The 18,355-nt window shown below is 43.2% G+C and overlaps 1 long non-coding RNA gene across 1 annotated transcript in view; it reads right to left on the reverse strand.

The window, feature by feature from the left end:
• Positions 1-2,075: 2,075 nt before the first annotated feature.
• LOC311517313 overlaps positions 2,076-18,355 on the reverse strand; it is a 69,868-nt gene continuing 53,588 nt past the window's right edge. Inside the window, exons 2-3 of the long non-coding RNA XR_014710659.1 lie at positions 2,954-3,113; positions 2,076-2,256 (exon numbers count right to left, since the gene is read on the reverse strand). This is a non-coding gene — a long non-coding RNA (uncharacterized lncRNA). The remainder of the gene's footprint in view (positions 2,257-2,953; positions 3,114-18,355) is intronic.

The raw sequence follows: 18,355 nt of genomic DNA on the forward strand, positions 1-18,355 counted from the left end.
TTTGGACCAGCAATGAGGAAGTGTTAATATACTCATAGAGACACTCTGACAGAAATTTCCTCTTAGGAAATATCTATACTTGAAAAAACCTGCAGCAGCAAGTTTCAGAACCCAGATCAACTGACTCAGGCTTGCTGTACAGGGCTAAATATAGCAACATAGAAGTTCCCACTGGGGCTGGAGCATTATCAGCATTTCTCAAATGCAGCCACCAGCAGATATTTTGCAGGTACAAGAGCCTTCTAGGCAGAGATGGGAAGGGGACAAAGCAGCAGCCCCTCCCTGCAGCATCCAGCTATTTCTCGTGGATGCACTGTCGTGGTGATTGCTGGTGCCATCAGCAGGGATCAGCGCCCTGCACCACGTAGCCTTGTTATGCTTATACAAAGCGCGTGAGATTTCTTATAGGGGAGAAGGCAACACGCCACATTTATTGAGAATACAGCAGTTAGCATATGCTTTTTAGTCACAGACACACACACACACACCCCATGCACACAGTCCCACAAGTCGATGTTTCTAGTTACCAGTTCAGAGTCTGGATCAATCTAGTGGCCAGTCAGATTGGTTGCAGAGGGGAGCCGGGCTCTGTTGGTGGTGATCCGATGCTCCTGGAGTAGTGGCAAGACGAACTTGAAGTCCCATGGCAAAGCACCCTGTTCTTACAGTCTTTTTTCTCCGTTGAAGTTTATGGATTTTGCTGTGTCAGTCTGTGACCAGTTACTCCTTAATCAGTATGATCTTCTGATGTTAACATTTTAAAGCACCTTCGAGAGGGCCATTCTGTTCTTTTGGTTTAATTAATTGTCTTGTCTTCAGGGGTGCCAGCCTCCACTTTAGGGTTGTTAATCTGCCTTTTTTCAGTCATGGATGCGCATTGATGGTTTTATGGCTTCGATAATTGGTTAAATTTTTTACTTCTTCTCCCTTGACCATCTGGCTTGGACAATAGCCTTTACACTTTTCTTTTTTGAGAAAGGGGGGGGGGCATGCACTTCTTATTTACACAAACAGTCTTTTACAGAGACCTTTAAAAGGTATACAAACAGCAGTGTTTTATGCTAAGCAAAAGACATTGTAAATTAAGCCTTGCTAAATTTTATAATTAAAACAATTTACACTGTGGCTTGGAGCTCTAATTTTAGCATTCCTCCAATTTTATTAACATAGACACAATACATGACCCTGTCTTTTACTCACTAAACTTTAAAACAAAGAAATGACTAAAGAGAAGTTTATAATGCATACAGAAAACAAGACCCCATCTTTTATAATACAGCTTATCCTAAAAACAGTGCCCCAGAGGGTCATCCCTTTTTGCTATTCAAAAAGGGTGGCTGTCAGGGTAAACTATGGCCTTTAATACAGATATAAAATCCTACCCCTACATACCCCCCTTTTGACCCCTCAAGAACAATTCTTGACTGGGTCATATTTTATATAATTGTTTTATAGCTACATATCGAGAGACAATTTGAGCTTGTGGTTGCAATTTAACAACTTTTTTTTTTATTTAGCAACACATACGTATTATTTTAATTAGGCAAACGCTGGATAATACCAACACAATTAACAATGGATAAAGCGTAATTGACAATATACCTTTGGAAGTGGGAAACCAGCCTGTAAAAACATTATACCAATGATCTGCAGTAAGCTTTCTTTTAGAATTACCTCTTTTCATTATATTTTTATTTGTATGTGTTATTTGGAGAACTTGCTTTTTTACATCTTTTTGAGTTGTCTGCAACAACAGTTGGCTTTTAAAAGCAGATGATTAGCTAATTCAGGAACTCTGGGCAACGCCTCTGGAGACACATGGACCTGGAGACACATGGACCTGGTAATGCACAGAGCTGGAGGAACCTGGGACTCTCCAGAGGGCCAGTGAGTTCCTGACCCACCTTCCTGGGGGTGGCAAGGCCCCGGCTTGGAAAAATTGTACACCGGCAAAAATTGGTGGCTGCACTCTGAGGCCACCAAAAATGTTGTTGTAAGAACCCCTCACCATTATTTTTAACTATGTAACATGAACCCAAGTTAGTTGACCTGTACTCTGAGACTTGCTGCCATTGTTTTTTGGTTGGTTTCTTTTTTGGACCGGTGTAGATGTACCGTAGTGACCAAGAGAAATCCAGCTTGAATGTCTTCACTGATGGCAACTGTGGCATTATCCCATGGAGAGAGAGAAACAGGTCTCTGGAATGCTGGTCTCAAGCCATTTATGGCTTTATAGATAAACAGTGTAAACTCCACCTGGAAAAAATAAGCAGTCAATACAGAACATGGAACACTGGTGTGATACTGCTGTAAGTTAATAGCCACTGATGAATTAACACATAATGAGGGCATGCTGCCGCTCCTATTCAATTCAGTAGCAAAATCGCTATTGACTTCAGTGGCAGCAGGAGCGGGCTTTTGAGGAGATTTAATATCGGTTGTACATAATGTACTGTGCATCTAGCCCAGTGTCATATCTCAGACAGCAGCCAATGCCAGATCCTTTGGAAGATGAAAACAATCCAGTAGTAGGCAAATGTGAGTTTATGCCTCCCATTAAGCATTCTCAGCCTAACCCCAAATAGGCAATTGGCATAAATTCTGATGCATGAGATTTTATATCCCTTCCAAAACTCTTTAGAATTAACCATTCTAACTGGATATTCTTGTTACCCATATACATGTCCAATCCCTCTTTGAATCTTGCTAAATTCTTGGATTCAGTGACATCCTGTAGCAGTAAATTCCATAGACTAATTATGCTGTGTGGCAAAGTATTGGTTTTGAATTTGCCACCTTTCCATTTAATTTTGTCAGTTCCCTTTTGTCCTAGTATGGGACAGGACAGAAGCTCCTTGATCTACCTTTTCTATGCCATTAATTATTTTATACACTTTTGTCACTTTTGCCAGAAGTTGCGAATGAGTGACAGGATGGATCACTTGATGATTACCTGTTCTGTTCATTGCTTCTGCGGCACCGGGCACTCGGAAGACAGGATACTGGGCTAGATGGACTTTTGGTCTGACCCAGTATGTCATGTTGCCCTTCCACATCTCTTCTCCGAGTAAGAAATTCCAGTCATTTCAACCTGTGCTCATACGAGAACTTTCCTAAAGTGTACAAAATAAAGCTGTGTTTACTTTAGCAAATTGCTTCTCAATGATTGTGAAGTCTATAATAAAATATCAAAATATGTCAGCCTAATGAGAAGGAAGATACATTTCCTGATGTTAGTGGAGTTTGTTCTATTAAGGTATGCATAGGTTTTCATTAGAGCTGAGATGGAATGAGATTTTCCATTCACCAAAACGTTCTGAGATTTTTGAAAAAAAAGTTGGTTCTGTAGTGGAATGGAAATTTGGGGGGGGGGGGGGATTTTTTTCTTAGTTATTTGGGAAGCAGCAAGGGGTCCTTGGGAACCAGAGGTCAGGGGAGCCTTGGCTCTGCAGCAGCCCAAAGTCACGTAACCCTGGATCTGGGCAGTCTGCCTGGTGGGCTTCCCTAGAGCTGGGGACCTTGGAATCATGGGCTGTGAAAGATTCATGAGCCTGAGAAGCCAACTCTCAGGTCTCTATCAGCCTGCAGGTAGGCTGCCAGGGAGCTGGGCAGGTGAGCTGGCAAGAAACCAGGAAGAGTTTCTGCCTGTTTTCCATCAGAATTAACAAGGTCCCACAGAACTTTTGACAATATGGTGTTCTCTGATGGAGAAATATTCAATCAGACAATTTCTATATTTTTGCTATACCTCTCTGTACACCTCCCATTTTTCATACTACATGTTTCCCAGAGCAAAGCCAATACTTCAGCCTTCCAGTCTGTATATATATGCAAGGGATTAAGCCAATCCACAGCGTGTCTCCATCAACAGAAGATGAACCAAAGATTTTGAAGTCTGATGCACTTACAGTTAAGTCAACTGCCCTATTCAGTGTTTCTGAACAAATTGTTTTTTTTAAATGCAATGATAGTCACTCCCATTCAATAACTGCGGTCCTAAGCAAGTCACAAGAGGAAGTGGTTAAGTGCAATAAAACAGAATATATAATCACTAAGTATGTTATTTAATCATGACTATTTGCACTTAGCAGCTTACTGACAAGATATAAAAGTGTTTGCTAATAGCAACTGTTCGAACTCATATGATTGCTATTTGTACAGTGCTAGGAACAGGTCTGAAGAAAGAGTTAAAATAATGTGGGACAGATGTACTGTACACAAGCAATGAGTCAGAAAAAATACTGAATTGGTAGACAAGGCACAAAAGTAGTTTTTAAGGGTCTGGTTCAGCAGGGCACATAAGTACGTGCTTAGCATATGGAAGCATATGTCTAAAATTAAGAGTGTGCTTCAATGTTTAACTGAATCAGCGCCTAAGGAAAGACAATGACATTTTGGATTATTTCCATCAGAGTATTCAAGACACTTAATATATTCAGGGAAATTCACAAGCAGTCAGACAAATGAACAGGTTTGAGTTGATAACAAATGAAACTGGCAGAGTTAAAAACCACTTTGTATAGCGGCATTCTTGCAAGTGGTCATTTTTCACTGTCAGCTAAAGCTGATTTTGCTCAGGGAATGTTTCAAAAGCCATTAATATATCAGTGAGCTAGTAAAGCTAAACCTTTTCTCCTGTCATATCAGTAATTTTCATGTGGTATTTGAGGGAAAACAATGCTGCATGAAACTCATGTATAAAATATAGGAAATGATCACTTAGAACATCCAAACGTTTGTATGTTAGAAAATCTTTTTATGGTTTTGTAGTGAGGCAATGACTCACTGGTGCGGCGCCTCCTGCTGGTCATCTTGGCAATTAGCTCTCCAGCCTAAGGAGCGCCCTCTGCAGGCCAGTGTCTCACCTGCCGCTGGCACCCACTTCCCTCCCAGACCCCAGTGCCCCTCTACCTCAGGGTTCTTCCCCCAGCAGAAACCCACAATCTGGGTCTCCCCTCCCAGGGGAACCCCCAACCCTCTAAACCCACCTTGCCTCAGTGGCTATTGCTAGTCATCATCTAGACCCTGCTCACTGGGGCAGACTGCAGTCTGTAAACCACTCATCATTGGCAATGGGGTAGGACCTGCTGCCTTTGCCTATTCCCGGGTTACACCTTTGCAACCCCAGTACCTGTTTTGGCCTTTGACCAGGCCCACAGCCTCTCCTCCCTTTCCCCAGCACTGCTCTGTCCCAAATAGCCAGGTCCTCCTCTCTCAAGAGCTAGCTAGCTAGCGAGAGAGAGAGAGTCTCAGCTCCTGGCTCACAGCCCTTTTATAGGGCCAGCTGTGGCCTGATTGGGGCATGGGCCCAACTGTGGCTGCTTCCCCAATCAGCCTACCCTACTGGTTCCCTGGGGCAGCCCTTTCCCAGGGCTCTTTTAACCCCTTCAGGGCCAGAGCGGGGTGACCACCCTGCTACAGGTGTCCAGGTGTGACACTTCATCCCATATTCTTCATAGAAATATTGTTATAATATGATTATGGCATAACTAAGATGTATTTATGCAAGATGGGTCATGCGAGATATCATTGGAAAGGATATGATTTAATGAATATGATTATCCTATTTGTGTGCATGTATCATTTCTGTATCTGAAGTTAGAAATATTGGCTATGTATCAATTACAAGCGTGTTTACACCTGGGGAACATCCACCAGTCAGAATGCAATCAGTCTAGATGGCCCACTGTGAGGAAGAGCCATGAGAGAGAACAATAGGTCTCAGAAGATATTTTTTATCACCCACAGAGAAAAGTCTCGCTGGGGACGCTGCAAATAACTTTGAGTTATGGCTGCAGGTCATGTGATCACCTGGCACTGGACTCCAAGATAAAATTAGTACTTTCCCACTGACCGGGGGTGGAATCATATTGGAAGACAAAGGATTCCCGGCATGTGTAAAACCAATTTAGGGCAGGGGGTGACATAATCGTGATTCGTTCTTCCCTGAATCCCCACCCAGGATGACTGCTGGAAACATCTAAGAAACAAAGATTGGGGAAGAAGGGGAGGGGGAGAAAAGCTCAGCCCAGGCTGGAGGGCTGTCTAGCCTGTGAATGAAGTATCTGAAACTTTAAGCTTCAGGCCAGTGCATCTGGCTTTCAAGAATCTCTGCAATCTGCCTAAAACAACAACATTTAGGGTGAGAATTGGCTACTTGTACCAGTTTCTTTAGTGACCTTAAACTTAGTTAGCATGTTTGTTTTATTTGCTCAGTAATCTGCTTTGACCTGTTTGCTATCCATTATAATCACTTAAAATTGATCTTTTGTATTTAATAAACTTGGTTTTGTTTTCTCTAAAACCAGTTTGTGGAATTCATAACTGGGGGGCAAAAAGCTGTGCATATCTTCCTCCACACTGAGGGAAGGGGGTGAATTTCAATGAGCTTGCACTGTATAGTTCTCTGCTCAGTGCAAAATGATACAGTTTTGGGTTACACTCCAGAGGCGGTGTGCACTTGAGTGCTGGGCTATTCCTTAGCTGACTTTCCCATGCAGAGCTGATCTCAGCATCTGTGTGAAACTGCAGCTGGGTGTGGCCCTACCTTTGTGTGTGTGCTAGAAGGGAGCTTGAAAGCCTGTCATAGCAGCACAGTGTAAAGGGAACCCAGGCTGGTGGATCAGGGGAGCTCAGCGGTACCCCCGTTCCAAGTGGCACAGTGCGGGGAACCTATCACACCAGGTTTGTTGGGTTTCTTTTTCTAAAGAACAGCTTTTCTTTCATTACAATTTTCGTATTTAGCTCCAATAATCTCTCACATTTAGGTCTTTTACAGGATTCTCTTATTCACCAAAACATGGTAATAGCATTTAGCCTTTCCATTATTTAGGGGGACTTCTTAAATATTCAAAAGAAATAAAGTTATTTACTGAACTAAAAGTACAAATTACAATAAAGACTGTAATGGAGAAAAGTAGGTTGAAAGAGTGAGAGAGAAGAGCTAGATTCACAAAAGGGTTTAGGTAGCCAACTGCCACTTAAGGGACCTAAATCCCAGAATCAGGACCCAGTGACATTCACGGAATCCCCAGTCAGCTGTCCCTGAACTTGTAAGAGCCTAAACTTGCCCTTAAAGTGCACTGCAGCCCCACGCCAGGCGTCCAGACCCAGAGCAATGCACGAACTGGGGGAAGATAGGCGTTCCTCTGCCAACTCACCCGTAGGGTCTGATCCAATAAGCATTCTCAGACCTCACCTACTGAATTGAGCCCCTACTGGCATGCTTACAACTGGGGATGAGATGTGAGGAAAATCACAGCCTCCTCCATAACTTCCAGGGATTAGGGGATTTACGTGAGATGTGGAAGATCCTTGGTTCAAGTCCCCCCTCCACCTGAGGGGGAGAAGGGATTTGAACTGAGGTTGACTACCCCTCAGGTGAGTGGTCTAACCATGGGGCTATGGGAAAGCTGGTTGTACAGCACCCTCAAACACTCCTGAAGTTGAAGCTGTTCCACGGTGGATAAAATTGGTCAGTGGCAAAAGGGAACTTCTTCCTGGGTTTCCCACCTCCCAGGTGAGTGCTCATTCTCCTGCTTGCTTGCTCTCTTTGCCCCAGTGATTCTTTTGTTATTTATTCACAGTGGCTCAGATTCGACAAGAGACAGCTGAAATAATTCTCACTCTTAATTTTTCCATGCCAGTGTCCAGTCAGACACTATATCGCTGTTACACAACCAGGGACATCCCAGAGCTATCCATGGTACAACTGAATCAGGGCTCCTATTGACAACTCAAGGGAAACCTAACAGCCACACCTAATTGGCATATTATATGTACTTAAATACACTTAACTCTTGGCCTAATCCTGCTTCCACTGAAGTCAGTGGGAATTTATCATTAGAGCTGGATGAAATTTTTCAGCTGAAACCTCAAAAAATAGAGATTCATATCAGCCGAAATATTTCATGAAATCGTGTGGGTTTCACCAAATTGGTTCAATTGAAAAAAAAAAACCCAAAAACATTCAGAAAAGTCAAAACATTGTGATTTAATGTTTTCTAAACAAAACATTTCAATTTGAAACGACTTTCAAAATTTACTTCAATTTTTATAAAAAGTTTACCATTTTAAAAAGCTTGAAATTGAAATGAAATGGTTCATTTCATCTAATCAAATGTTTTTATTATTTTTCAGAACAGCCAGCTCTATTTGTATTTTAGTTGAATGGGAAAAATAGCTGGACTCTATATTTGTCTGTATTTCATTGAAACTTATCATGTAGTAGCAATGAGAGAGTTAGCAGTGGGCCACTTTTTAAAACTCCATAGCTTTTATCTGCAGTATTGTTGTGAATATTTTGGCTTTAGCAAAACTGGGTATTAGTATTGCTTCTCACAAATGCAGCGGTAAGTGAACATGCAGCTAACAACCTCTATCTGCTGTTGAAAACAGGCAATTAATATATCAACATTTACGAGTTAATAAAAACAGGACTTTTAAAATGTGACAAAATTATAGAACTGGACTAATTTATCCACAAAACAATTGATATCCACCGAGTACATAGTCAACTCACCTCTTCAAATCAAGTTGCAGTTCAGCATAAGTCTATTATTGCATTATGTTTGCTTAGTAATGGTGGAACGTGCTCTGTGAATATCAAAGTGTATATATTTCACTCATGTAATAAGAAGCCAAGCAGCTGCAGGGAAAGATACCAGAGAAGAGTCATAAAATGCAACTCCTTGAATAAAATATGAGTCCTAAGGAAATATATAAATTTAAATTTATAAAAGAAAACTGGAAACTGAATGTGAACAGAAATATTTACAGCCCCAGAAATGCACCAGGACACTGTGCAACAGAAGTGAGGATGAGTTGGGGAGAGGGGGGTGGAGAGAGAAAGATGTTAAATAATCAGTACTTTGAACTCTGCACCCCTTGAGCTATATAAATTCTCTAAAACCAGTAAAAGAAAAATAAGTGTTATGCTCTCTGCAGTCATTTCTGAAAAGACTAAGTGCAAATGTATCATTATGCCTGTGACACTACAAACAGTAGAACCTGCATGGGATTTTAGTATAAATCTTCAAGTAACACTTTGACTCCGATGAAGTGAGCTGTAGCTCACAAAAGCTCATGCTCAAATAAATTGGTTAGTCTCTAAGGTGCTACAAGTACTCCTTTTCTTTTTGCGAATACAGACTAACACGGCTGTTACTCTGAAACTTTGACTTTATATATCAGCTACAGTGGATCAAATTCTGACCTCAAATACATGATTTCAGTGGGTGCTTTTTGTGTGTATATGTCTATACATACAGCGCTGCAGTTGTACTGATGCAGATGCATCGCTGCAGTGCGTCTGGTGAAGACACTATGCCGATAGGAGACAGCATAAAAAAACAACCACTTCTGCAAAGTGCAGAAGCTATGTCAGCAAGAGAAGCTCTCCTGCCAACATAGCACTGTGCATATGAGCGCTTATGTAGATCTAACTTATGTCACTCAGGAGGATGGTGTATTGACACCCCCGAGTGACACAAGTTACGCTGACATAGGCTGTAGTTTAGACCTAAATTCCGTCTAAGCTCCATGGTCGCAAAGCAGACTACCAAGAGCCATGTAGAGGGAAGAGGTGCCTCTCCCACGGCCCCAGCCCTGAAACTGCCATGGCTGGGGAGAGACACCAAGGCTGCCATGGCCGAGGGAGAGGCGCCTCTCCCCTGGCCCTGCACTGCTGCAGCCAGAGAGGGCTGGGAGGAGTCCTCTCTACCTGCTGCAGCTCTGGGTCAACCTGCACCCCAAACCCCTCATCCCTGGCCCCACCCCAGAGCCTGCACCCCCAGCTAGAGCCCTCCCTCCTCCCCCCTGCACCCCAACCCTCTGCCCTAGCCCTGAGCCCTCTCCCGCACCCCAAACCTCTCATCCCTGGCCCTACCTCAGAGCCTGAACACCCAGCCAGAGTCCTTACCACCCCCCAACCCTCTGCCCCAGCCCTGAGCCCCATCCCACACTCCAAATCCCTCAGCCCTACTCCCACCACACATCACCTCCATAATGATGCATATAACATTATGCACATGGATGTAAAAAATTAGAGGGAACATTGGTAGACATAGCCTGAGATTAGCTTCCACTGAATGGTATTCTAACACGGTTTGGGTAGAAACACCTTGTGTTAGAAGTGTTTAAGAAAGTGTTCCATTAGTGTATATGTCCTGCCTCCCACCTACTGTCCCCCATTCACCACTTCAAGGTGTGATAACTTCACCACTAAGAAAACGCATCACATCTGGCCCATAGCTCAAACCCTAAACCTTTTATTCACAGAACCTTAATTCATGATGCTCCATGAATAGCCTGCTATCCTTTGATCCCTAATCCCTTTAAGATCCCTTGACTAGAGGGTGGGACTAACTCAGGGAGAACAGTGGCTTTAAAACAAAACAAAAACAATTCCTAACTGACCAGAGGACCGAGTGAACAGGTGGTTTCATGCAAGGGAGTACGAGAGCCAGCTACACCCAAACACACACATTCTAAAGTTCTAAATTTAGGCCAATAAACACCCCCCTCCAAAAACAAAAACAACCCCCCTCCCCCAAACAACAACAAAAGAAAAGAAAAAGTAGTAAAAAGAGTAAAAATAATGCAGGCTGAAGTCCAGCAGCAGAGTCAGGAGGCTATCCAGTTTATTGCACTGAATGCAGCAGGTACGATTATCTGCCTTATGGGCAGGTGGGTATGTGTGCATTCAGTGCAAGCAACTCATGGCCCTCAGAGACTGAACATGGGCTCTTGAGATCAGAGTGGCTGAACTGGAGGATCTAAGGAAGACAGAGAGGTCCACAGATGAGACTTTCTGTGACACAGTAGAGTGGTCCCACCCCCTGTCTGACAGCCTTTGTGCAGCTGAAGATGATTAAAGTCTTGAAGAAGGAAAAAAATCAAGCTGGAGTGGATGGAAATGATCCCATAGTTGGAATCCTCCTTCCAGATGATGTCATAGGATCCTCTCCAGGGGAGGGGACCCCAGTCATTCAGAAGAGACAGGTTATAGCGGGATTTGATTATTAGAAATATAGATAGTTGGGTTTGTGATGACCAGGAGAACAACATGGTGAAGTGTTGGGTGCAAAGGTTGTGGGCCTCTTGAGACATCTAAAACAGCCTTACGTGCTGGAGAGGAACCGGTGGTTATGGTCTATATATGTACCAATGACATAGGAAAAGATAGGAGAGAGGTTCTGGAGGCCAGATTTAGGCTGCAAGGAAAGAGATTAAAGTCCCCCACAGTAGCATTTTCTGAAATGCTTCCCGTTCCATACACAGGGCCAGATAGACCTGCAGGGTTTCAGTGTGTGGATGAGATGATGGCATAGGTAGTGGGTATAATAGCCCAGGGAAGGCTGAGCCTCCCCTGGCACAGCCACAGATGCCAGACACCAGTTGTGGGGTCTGCAGTGTGAAGTTTTTGCTTATTATTATGCTCCATGCAGGTTCCGGGGCGGCTGAGGAGGCAGTATCTGCTACTCAGCTTCCCGGGTTCATCAGTAATCTCCCTGGACTCCAGAGAGATTACTCGGCTGCCCTGGAACCTGCATGGAGCATATAAAAAGCTCAGGCTGGTTGGTTGGTCCAGCAGAGAGACATTTTTCCCCGAGAGGTGGCTGGGATCTCAGGAGAGGAGGCGCAATGCAGCTGTGGGGGGCTCCAGCCACCCTGGGGCTCCTCCAGCCATGATGGGGGGGTGGGAGCTCAGGGCTCTGGCTGGCCTAGGACTCCTCCAGCTGTGTGCGGGGCTACGAGCTTGGCGCTCCAGCGAGCCCGAGGCTCCTCCAGTCACTGGGACACCAGGTGGGGCTCAGGGGAATCTTTTGGGAAAGGAGGTGCCTATATAGGAAAGATGGGCTCCACTTAAACCAAAACAGAACCAGACTGCTGGCATGTAAAATTAAAAAGGTTGTAGAGAAGTTTTAAAACTAAGGACTGGGAGAAAGCCAGCAGGTGCAGAGGAGCACACGGTTTGGACAGACATCCTTCAGGGATGATTTATTAAAGGGGATACTCTGTATCCCAGTAAAGAGATAGAAGTTGATAAAGTACAGGTAGGAATGGAAGAGAAACAGCTAAATAAAAAAGCGTTCCATTCAATTACATCACATGAAGGCAGACAAGTAAATATTGACAAATTCTATAAGGGCTTGTATACAAATGGTAGATGTTTAAATACTATAATGGGTGCACTTGAGTGCCTGGTGTTAAATGAGGTTATTGATATAACAGGCATCATAGAAACTTGGTGAAACGATGATAATCAATGGCACATGATAATGGCCACAGGGACAAAATATGTAGGAACGACTGAGTAGATCATGCTGGTGGGGAAGTGGCACTAAAGATGAAAGAAAGGAGAGTCAAATATTGCAAAGATCTTAAATGAATTAAACTGTACCACAGAATCTCTATGGATAGAAATCCCATGCTTGACTAATAAGAGTCTAGCAGGAGGAATATATTACCAGTCACCTAACCAGAATGGTGACAGTGATTGTGAAATGCTCAGGGAGATCAGAAAGGCTACAAAAAACAGAAAACCCAATAACAATGAGGGACTTCAACTATCCCCATATTGACCAGGTATACTTCATCTCAGGATGGGATACAGAGATAACATTTCTAGACATCACTGATGACTGATTCTTGGAGCGACTAGTCCTGGAACCCACAAGAGGAGAGGCAATTCTAGATTTAGTCCTAAATGAAGCACAGGATACAGTCCAAGAGATGACTATAGATCAGGGGCAAGCAAACTTTTTGGCCTGAGGGCCACATTGGGTTTCCAAAATTGTATGGAGAGCCAGTTAGGGGAGGCTGTGTCTCCCCAAACAGCCAGGTGTGGCCCGGCCCCCACCACCTATCTGACCCCCCACATTTCTTGCCCCCTGATGGCCCCCTCCCGCCGGGGCTCCTACCCCATCCACCACCCTCTGCTCTCCATCCCCTGACCACCCCCGGAACCCCTGCCCCTGACTGCCCCCTGCCGCCCCATCCAACCCCCCCTCTCCTTCCTGACTGCCCCTCCGGGACCCCTGCCCCATCCAACCCCCCTGTTCCCTGCTCTGAGCCCATCCGTCCCCCCGCCCCCTGACCACCACCCCAACTCTCCTGCCCTCTATCCAACCCCCCCGCTCCCTGCCCCCTTACTGCGCTGCCTGGAGTGCCAGTGGCTGGCAGCGCTACAGCCGGGCCACCCAGAGCACCGGGTCAGGCCGTGGCTCTGCAACTGCACTGCCCAGCCCCCGTAAAGCATTGCACCAGCAACGCAGTGCCCTGAGGCTGTGGGGGTAGGGGAACAGCAGGGGAGGGGCCAGGGGCTAGCCACCCAGGCCAGGAGCGCAGGGGCTGGGCAGGAGGGTTCCGCAGGCCAGATGTGGCCCATGGGCCATAGTTTGCCCACCTCTGCTATAGATGAACCGCTCAGTAATGGCAACCATAATGTAATTAAATTTAACATCCTTTGGGGGGATGGGAGAATACCTAAGAAATTCATCACCGTGGCATTTAACTTCAAAAAGGGGAATCACCCAAAAATGAGGAGGCTAGTTAAACAGAAATTAAAAGGAACAGTCACTAGCATGAAATGCCTGCAAGCTTCATGGAAACTATTTAAAACCACCACAATAGAGGCTCAGTGTATATCTCAAATAAAAATAATTAAAAAAACCACAAGTAAGAGGAGCAAAAGAATGCCACTGTGGCTAAACAGAGTCAAAGAATTGGTTAGAGGAAAAAAGGTGTCCTTTAAAAATTGGAGGTCAAATCCTATTGATAAAAAGAGAAAGGAGCATAAACTCTGGCAAGTCAAGTGTAAAAGTTTGATATGTCAGGCCAAAAAAGAATAAGAGCAAATAGCAAAAGATAAAAAAAATGCTGTTAGTTTTTGAAAGCATTTCAGAAGCAGGAAGTCTCCCAAACAATCAGTGGACAATTGAGGTGCTGAAGGAGCATTCAAGGAAGACAAGGCCATTGCAGAGACGCTAAGATGAATTTGTTGCATCGGTCTTCACTGCAAAGTGGGAACATCTGGCCAAGAGAGACTGTGAGCAGCCCAGTCATTGCCTGGCCAGTAAAGCATCCCCTTCTTGGTAACAGCTAGACTCAGACCCATAGATATGCAGGTCAGAAGGGACCATTATGATCATCTAGTCTGACCTCCTGCACAATGCAGACCACAGAATCTCACCCACCCACTCCCGCAATAAACCTCTCACCTACGTCTGAGCTATTGAAGTCCTCAAATCATGGTTTCAAGACTTTATGGTGCAGAGAATGCTCCAGCAAGTGATCCATGCCCCATGCTGCAGAGGAAGGTGAAAAACCCCCAGGGCCTCTTCCAATCTGCCCTGGAGGAAAATTTCTTCCCAACCCCAAATATGGTGATTAGCTGAACCCTGAGCATGTGGGCAAGATTCACCAGCCAGATACCTAGCAAAGAATTCTTTGTAGTAACTCAGATCCCATCCCATCTAACATCCCATCACAGGCCATTGGGCCTATTTACCATGAATAGTTTTTTCGCTTACAAGTGCTCTATGAACAGTCTTTTAAAGTCCCATCTAAGGAGACTACTGTGAAATCCATAAAGACAATAAGAATACATCTTGAGTGAATTATCTGCAAGAACTTTTCTCTATCTTGAGAAACCAGTCTCACTGCAACTGTGAAGCTGATTTTTGAGAGCCCATCTTCTATTCCAGCCGGTAAGTAGGGGGGAAAAACAAGAGATTTATTGTTTACTGAAGTGACAACCTAGTTATGTTTCTCAGAACCAAGATGATTCTCAAAGTACACATCTGTACCAAAACCTCTGAATGTCTTAAATGTATGATGTGTACTTGTATTTTTCTAATTTGCCTAGAAGTAATGCTAACAAGTAATTGAGAGCACTGAGACCAGTGAAATGTATTACATTTAGGTTTGTACTATTTGTAACAGGAAACTGTGATTTCCCATCAGCAATAGTTACTGCAAGGCACTCTGACTGTTTCAGTCTTAAAAAAAAAGATTATGTGGACAAGAGAATTGATAGTTTCTTAGACAAAAAGAAAGAGCAGCTTTGAATTGTCTGGTAAGATAAAGATATTAACCACGATTTGAACCTTTGATTAAAGTGTCATAAGACAGTATGGTAACATTCCAGAAAAATAACAAGAAGAGCACATATTTTATTTTGGGTTTAATATGTGCTAATCTTGCATATGTAAGGCAAAGCTTGATTACCAAATTCAGCTTAGCAAGTAATTTTGAACTGTATAGACATTCTTTGATAATTAAGTAACTTGTCTAATTTTTTATAATCCAACTTTATAATTGAACTGACACCAGCAGTTCTTTATTTCCACTGGTATATAGCTGTTTATTTAAGAATCCATCATTTCATTTTGGCAGCAAAATCACCTACTCAGACTAGTGTAAAAAGAATAAAAGCTTGCCTTTGTAATAAGATTGTGATGTCCTTAAATTAACTGAACAGATTTATTATCGCTTGAAAGTTGTAACAGCCCACATTGAGTTTAATTTTTGACAATGTGAACACTATCATTTAACCATCTTTGTTTTGCTTTCTATGATTTTTGTGTGTTTTAAAAGCTTTTTTGGGTAGTAAAACTCATACATTTATACTATTTCTCCAGTCTGCCTTATAGCTAAGGAACACTGATCCGATGAACAATAAGAGATCTAGTAGAGTGGTAACTAGTTAATTAAATGGATTTAACTAATGTGTTTTATAACCTCTCTCAGACTATCCTTATTAGTTCTATCCTTTTATAGTAGCTAGCTGAAGGACATAATTTTACAATTTGGTCCACTGACATTCCTAGATCAGTTTTGATCACTAATATATACACAACCATATACACAACTATTTAGAAGATAATTGTTAATCTACATTCTAAAAAATGTACAGCCATACAAGTCACTTGTCAGTCATTGCCCCCATTATATCCAGGTTCCTTTCAGACAAGCTCTTTCTCTATTACTGTACATTCTTGTCAGTTTCATGTCTGCAGATTAACAGCCTGATTCTGCATTTCTTCCTTAGCAAAGGAGAGTGCAAAACAGATTTGCCTTAACAGTGATTTTGGAGGGATTCCACTTTGTCACTTCTATCCTACCTAGTCTGTTTCCATTTACCCTGATTCCTTTACTTCAATCAGGCTACATTTCTGAGGAGAGTTTCTCCACATTTACTGTCCTGATGCTAGCACTTATATGCTAATGTATTAAGAACTTTTATAAAGCCAAGCATCTGGAGTCTGTTCAGCAGCTTCACTTCTCCAGAGTTGACACAAATATTCTCTTCATTTGAAATAAACTCCAATATTCTAAGTGAAACTATGTTGAAAGTGACAAGTGCCACCTAGTTTTCTGGAAAACCATGTTAAAACTGGGAGTTTTCCAGGATTTCAGAGCAAACCTGTAAATGGCTTCAGATTTGCTAAAAAGGTTTCAGGAACTTCAGTAAAACATCTGAAGAACAAACCACTGATGAAACCAAGTGGCTTTAGTGAGATTTCTGGTTTCTTCTCAAACTGTTTTGCACAGCCCTACTGCCTTGGGGAGGCAGTATCTGCTAATGGATAAGCATGGGACTTGTTGTCAGGAAACCTCACCTCTGCTACCAATTCATTCTGCAGCCTTGAAAAAGTATCTTTGGCTTCACCAGGTGAAGTGATTCTACCCCATTTTGCAGAGTTTAGTGCATTTACACAAAGCATTTCATCTGAAGATTGAATATCTACAAAATATGTATTGTATTAATTCACACTGTCATCCCAAATCTCGTTACATCAATTGAGCATGATTGAAACAGAATCTCACCCTGGTGAGACCTCGCTGTTTCTTCAGTTTCCTCACTTCCACAGTGAAACAAAGCCACCACAAACTAATGCTTAATAATTCCTCTCCCTTTCTGAGTACTGATTTATTAATATATAAACAGTTCAACTTAAAAGAAGGAATGCCTAGCCCTCTTCTCCAGCCTCACCAGTTCATTTCCCCCCTCCAAAGCTCAGCAGTCCATTACACCCTTCTTAATGGTTTGGTCCTGCCCCTAACTGCAGGTAGCTCCAGCCAGGCCTTTCCTTCTGGCTGGTATGGAGGACTTTTTTCCCCATTCCCTCTAGATTTTCTGCAGGACAAGCTCACTCAGAGTGAATATATGTAGCCCAAAGAGCCCACCAGCTCCTTTGCATCTCTCCCATAATTCAAACTGCTTTTTATATAACTTAGCAGGCCTGGCCCTGAGACACATGTTCCCATTATGTGACCCCTGGTCTCATTCCCTTCTTCTGGGGAGGTGGGAAAAGCCTGACACAGGTGCAGTTAGGCAACAACTCCCTTAATGGGCCACCTCACGCTGACAGTCACCCCTTTTCTTGAAAACACACAATGATCTGACCAGCCTGTACTTGTCCAGGTGTTTCTCTCTGGTCCACTAGTAAAACTCCAGGATTCTACTGTACTGCCCTGTTTGCAAAGGCTAGATTTAGAGGTCTGCACTTTCCCATATCATCTCTTGCTACAACATTAAATATGACTGTCGAGAGAGAGGCTCTCCAGAGCCAAGATAGCTCTCCTGCTACCCAGGTGGAAAAATTGGCTCTTTTATTTCCTCTGTCAGCTCATTTCAAATGCTGGGATGCAAGCCAGAAGCGTTCTGTAGCATTTACCTGCTGTAGAGAGCTCTTGAAATTGATAGCTCTTTTCCTTCACAACAACTTTTTTTTTTTTATTAAACACACCTAAAAATGAAATACTGTAACAAATCTAGCTCATTTACTCTTGGGAAACCTTTCCAACAACAGACCAGAAAAAACATAGTATATATTTCCCCCAATCTTATTCTTTTTCAAGCACGCTTTCTAAATACCTAGCTTTGCACTAGTACCAGCTAAAAGGGACAGAGGAGCTGTACGCTGGAGAACTAAGTTATATTCACCAATCCAGCCCCAACGGACCGTTCTAGCCAGGTGAAGTAGTGGGGTGCACTGGACAGGCCCCATTTTCCACAGCCACACTCCTAGGAGGGAGTTGGAGTAAAGCCGTTTGTTAGTTACTGGTTCTAAGCTGCCTGTAGATTCCCCTTACACACAAGAAAGCCTCTAGGAGGCAGTTAAGCCAGCATTATGGCTCTGAGGATCCGGTCACTAGTCCGTTTCATTTTGGCCTGCTTGCTACTATGCAGGATTCTGCCATCAATTTTTTTAAGAAACATTTTTGGTGTTTTGTTGACTTTCCCCCTATTTATTGTTATGACAAATAACCAGTGACCTACCACTAAGCCTATCTTGCCTGGGGAAGTTTATTAAATGAATCTTGCAGTAGTCAATTTACTTTCAAA

The sequence above is a fragment of the Lepidochelys olivacea genome, assembly GCF_965140295.1.
Source record: "Lepidochelys olivacea isolate rLepOli2 genome assembly, chromosome: 2".
Taxonomy (NCBI): domain Eukaryota; kingdom Metazoa; phylum Chordata; order Testudines; family Cheloniidae; genus Lepidochelys; species Lepidochelys olivacea.